This window comes from Mirounga angustirostris, unplaced genomic scaffold, assembly GCF_029215605.1.
Source record: "Mirounga angustirostris isolate CCGP_5_RB_7025 unplaced genomic scaffold, mMirAng1.0.hap1 SCAF_4, whole genome shotgun sequence".
NCBI classification, from domain to species: Eukaryota; Metazoa; Chordata; class Mammalia; order Carnivora; family Phocidae; genus Mirounga; species Mirounga angustirostris.
Genome location: NW_026991712.1, coordinates 160,319,929 through 160,324,034, shown reverse-complemented (window position 1 = coordinate 160,324,034; position 4,106 = coordinate 160,319,929). Strand labels below are relative to the sequence as shown.

Below are 4,106 nucleotides of genomic sequence, written 5' to 3'. Positions count from 1 at the left end.
GGAAGCAATATAATCTAGGCTGCATAAAGTTACTCATTATATTCTTCCAGATTCCCTGGAGTATGTTTCCCAAATGCTGAATTCTGATAAATTCTGATAAACTGCAAATGTGAATATCCCAATAAGGTAGCTTTCCTTCTGGGATTTAGTATTATATGTCTAAAATATATGAAACATGAATTTTTTAAAAGGTATTCTGTTTATGAAAAAAGACATAGTAACCACTCACAAAAAACCCAGTACAGCAGACCTAAAAACACTAGATAAAATGTAAAAAAAAAATCCTTTTCAATTCATGACTAACCTTGGCTGATGATATCTAAGGAATTCCTAGGAGAAAACAGGAATAAACTAAGGCTAAATGAACAAATCTATTTAAAGAAGACACACCCCAAAATTAAGAAAAGTAGGAAAGGTTGAGAGTTTTTATTATTGAAATATAATTGACATACAACATTATATAAGTTTAAAGTATAAAAAAGATTTTTAAAAATTTTTTTAAGTTTTTATTTTTTTTAAAGATTTTTATTTATTTATTTATTTGACAGAGAGAGACACAGCGAGAGAGGGAACACAATCAGGGGGAGTGGGAGAGGGAGAAGCAGGCTTCCCGCTGAACAGGGAGCCCGATGCGGGGCTCGGTCCCAGGACCCTGAGATCATGACCTAAGCCGAAGGCAGCCGCTTAACAACTGAGTCACCAGGTGCCCCTAAAGGTTTTATTTTTAAGTAATCTCTACACCCAACATGGGGCTCGAACTCACAACCCCAAGGTCAAGAGTCGCATGCTCCACTGACTGAGCCAGCCAGGCGCTCCCAAAAGATTTTTTTTAAGCATGTAAAAATATGGTCAAACTAACCAAAAGAAAGTTGGTATAGTTATATTAATATCACACAAAATAGAATTTAAGTTAACAAAGTTATCAGAGATAAAGAGGGTTACTATAAGTTGAAAAGGATTGTTACTTTTGCGCGCCTGGGTAGCTCAGTCACTTAAACATCTGCCTTCAGCTCAGGTCATGAACCCGGAGTAACGGGATCGAGTCCCGCTTCAGGATCCCTGCTCGGCGGGGAGTCTGCTTCTCCTTCTACCCCTACCCCCTGCTTGTGCTCTCTCTCACACACACACTCTCTCTCTCTCAAATAAATAAATAAAATCTTTTTTAAAAATTGTTACTTCTTCCACATCAGGAAATTAGGAAATTGGGAAGCTACTGTTCCAACTATTGGCTCCAAGAACACACCCCTTTAGCCAAGATCCGAGAGAAAAGAAGCCAGCGTCAGAGCTGTTGGTTCCAGAACCATGACATCCTAAACCCTCACATGGTGCCTCATTTCTCCCCCAGAGAAACTCAGTTCCAGATTCAAGCCCCCTAGAGTGTATCTGACTGGGGAACTTAAAACACATCCAGAGACCAAGCTCCAAGAAGGTCATGGAAGTGCGGTTTTAACTTCCCAGCCTCTGCAATGTAGGCAAGCTGGATAGTGGGGCTTAGTGCAGATGTTGAGCATGCTATCTACCCCATCTGTCTCAGATACTACCCATTCCCTTTTATTCAGTCTCTGAATGCTACTTTTTTAAAAATTATTTTAATAGGTAATGCATTCACATGGTAAAAAAAAATTCAAACATCATCACCAGTAGACAATGAAAAGCAAATCTCTTACCTGCCTTTATCCTCCAAACCCCGCCCCCCTTTTCCTCCCAAGAATCATTGATTTTTATCAGCTTCTTATTTATCATTCCAATGATAATCTGTGTGAATGTGTATATATAACCCTCTCTTTTGGTTTTACATATATGGGGCATAAAATGCACACTGTTTTTCTCCAGTCTACTTTTTTTTTGCTTATTTCATTTTTTTAATTGAAGTATACTTGACATATAATACTATATTAGTTTCAGGTGCACAACATAGTGATTCAACATTTATACGCATTATGGGATGTTTACCATGATAAGTATAGTTGCCATAAAAAATTATTACAATCTGGGGCTCCTGGGTGGCTCAGTCATTAAGCGTCTGCCTTCAGCTCATGTCATGATCTCAGGGTCCTGGGATCGAGCCCCACATCGGGCTCCCTGCTCAGCGGGAAGCCTGCTTCTCCCTCTCCCACTCCCCCTGCTTGTGTTCCCTCTCTCGCTGTGCCTCTCTGTCAAATAAATAAATAAAATCTTTAAAAAAAATTATTACAATCTTATTGACTATATTCCCTATGTCATACGTCATATCCCTGTGATTTATTTATTTCATAATTGGAAGTTTGTACCTCTTAATCCCCTTTACCTATTTCCCCCCACCTCCCATCTTCCCCTGCTCTGGCAACCACCAGTTTCTTCTTTGTATTTATGAGTCTGTTTCTGTTTTGTTTTGTTTTGTTTGTTCATTTGCTTTGCTTTTGTAGATTCCACATATAGGTGAAATCATGTGGTATTTGTCTTTGTCTGACTTATATCTTATTTAGCATAATACCCTCTAGGTCCATCCATGTTGTCAAAAATGGCAAGATTTCATTACCTTTTTTATAGCTGTGTAATATTCCAGTGTATCTATATATACCCCATCTTCTTTATCCATTCATCTGTGGATGGACACTTGAGTTGCTTCCATATCTTGGCTATTGTAAATAATGGTTTCATAAACATAGGGATGCATATATCTTTTTGAATTAGCGTTTTTGTTTTCTTGGTAAATACCCAGTAGTGGAATTGCTGGATTGTATGGTGTTTCTATTTTCAATTTTTTGAGGAACCTCCATACTGTCTTCTTTTTTTTAATATTTTATTTATTTGAGAGAGAAAGAGCATGAGAGAGAGAGCACAAACAGGGAGGAGGGGCAGGGGGAGAGGGAGAAGTAGGCTCTCTGCAGGACTTGATCCCAGGACCCTGGAATCATGACCTGAGCCAAAGACAGACACTTAACCGACTGAGCCACCCAGGCACCCCAAACCTCCATACTGTCCTCTATAGTGGCTACGCCAGTTTGCATTCCCACCCACAGTACACAAGGCTTTCCTTTTCTTTTTCCATACTTTTTCCCCCAATCTACTTTTTTTTTTCCTGCATCTTGGTGATCACATTTATTGAAAGGGCTGGAAAAAAATTAAAATGCCCTTTAGCTTAAGAATTTTTGAGTTATCGCGCACCTGGGTGGCTCAGATGGTTGGGCGTCTGCCTTCGGCTCAGGTCATGATCCCGGGGTCCTGGGATCGAGTCCCACGTCGGGCTCCCTGCTGAGCAGGGAGCCTGCTTCTCCCTATGCCTTTCTCTCTCTCTCTCTGTCTCTCATGAATAAATAAATAAATAAATCTTTAAAAAAAAGAATTTTTGAGTTATCCACAAATCAACTCATTTCAGGAGTGGAAGAATCCTTGGTCATTTCTTAATATCAAAATTTACTCAGGTTTCCCTTTTGAATGTCTTCTACATTTAAAGAGGCAATCATACAAAAGCTCCTATATTCCATACGTGATAAATTCTTTGTTTTAACCAACTCTTAATGGAGAGCCAACTAGTACAACACCATCTCCCCAGACAAAAACCTTTGGAATATTCCGTTTTGTTGATTTATATATCTCTTCATATGTTTCCTCATCAATTTCTATAGTAGTCACAGTTTCTTCCACATCTCCTGATATCCTATTTAAATGCTGATCATAAGCATGTAATCTGCCTCAAAGCTCTCTGTCACTTCTCATTTTCACATAAATTCGCTCATCCAGGCTGAGCCTGATGAGATCCAGGGGCTCTTCTACAGTGTTGGTAGTTTGTTGCTGGTCCACATCGTCCGCCATGTTTCAAACCCTGCGCTCTTCCCCCCTCCAATCTACTTTTAATAGCTGATGAGAGAGAAGAGTCCTGGAGAACCCAACACCAGTTAAGGACAGTCTGATAACAATGAGAAGCCCATTTCTTTTTCACGCAGACTTGCAGACTTTGTTTTTACAAAACTTCTTTGGGGGGATGCCTGGGTGGCTCAGTTGGTTAAGCATCCAACTCTCCGTTTCAGTTCAGGTCATGATCTCAGGGTCTTGGGATGGAGCCCCACATCAAGCTCCATTCCCTCTCCCTCTGCCGCCCCCCCCACCCCACTCATACATTCTCT

General features: G+C 40.1%; 1 pseudogene; it reads right to left on the bottom strand.

Moving 5' to 3' along the window:
• Positions 1-3,486: 3,486 nt before the first annotated feature.
• Positions 3,487-3,802, bottom strand: LOC123859764 (U6 snRNA-associated Sm-like protein LSm3; annotated as a pseudogene).
• Between the last annotated feature and the right edge of the window lie 304 nt (positions 3,803-4,106).